Source organism: Propithecus coquereli, unplaced genomic scaffold, assembly GCF_000956105.1.
Source record: "Propithecus coquereli isolate 6110/MARCELLA unplaced genomic scaffold, Pcoq_1.0 Scaffold328, whole genome shotgun sequence".
NCBI lineage: Eukaryota > Metazoa > Chordata > Mammalia > Primates > Indriidae > Propithecus > Propithecus coquereli.
Genome location: NW_012148930.1, coordinates 3636995 through 3638002, shown reverse-complemented (window position 1 = coordinate 3638002; position 1008 = coordinate 3636995).

Genomic DNA, 1008 nt, shown 5'->3' with positions numbered 1-1008 from the left:
AAAGATACATTTTTCTCCCAGTTGGGGAAGGCAGTGAAGTGGGCCTAGCGGATTGGACTGTCACGGAGAAATGTGTATTTCCCGATTTGGGGGTTAACGGTAGTCACCTGGGAGAGTGTTGCTGCTGTAAAACACACGGTAAAACACACGCAAGTACTTACTGTGAAGTAGAAAATCTCTCACAGCAATGACGCTGGGGACTCTGAAGGCAGGACAATGAGTACTCTACTGCGGTTGCACGTTCCCTGGAAGTATGAAATCATTGGAAGGAAACTATATTTATAAACAACCACGTCAACACCGTGTCAGTAAGGCAGAGAGGACGCCAAACTCCCTCACAGAGGCTGAGCGAGACCCACGTCCAGCTCAGCACAACGGTGCAGCCAAGTGCCAGGGTGAGGGTCTGATACCACATCAGCGTGGAGAGGCCACCACGTGGTCGTCACACCTGTGGCCACCACGTCCTGGGCTGGGGGACCTCGGTGTGGTGGAAACTGTGGATTCCCCATTTCCAAATTTCCACAGGAACCCCTCCCGGGTCTCTGAAGACCAGCTGCCCCTCGTCAGGTGGCTGTGGACAGGAAGATGGTGCCCCCGGGGCTGGGACAGGAAGATCTCACTCACCCTCGGGGCCTCAGGTCTGGCTACAGGAAGGTCTCAGTCACTATAGCCTCAGGTCTGGGGATGGGCAGGCCTCACTCGCTCTTGGGGCCTCTGGTCTGAGAACAGGAAGGTCTGAATCACTGGCAGGGACGCGGTAGTTCCAAGTGACATGGCACCTGCGTGTCTGCGCTAACGGAGTGAAGCTGCGACCTCTCATGAGGCCCCGCTTCCTCTCACATGTCCTTTAACGCACAGCACATGGTCCTGCCTCCTCTCACGCAGGGCACATGGCCCCGCCTCCTCTCACGCAGGGCACACGGCCACTCCTCCACTCACGCAGGGCACGCAGCGCCCCACCTCTCACGCAATGAACGCAGTGCCCCTCCTCTCACGCAGGGCACGCAT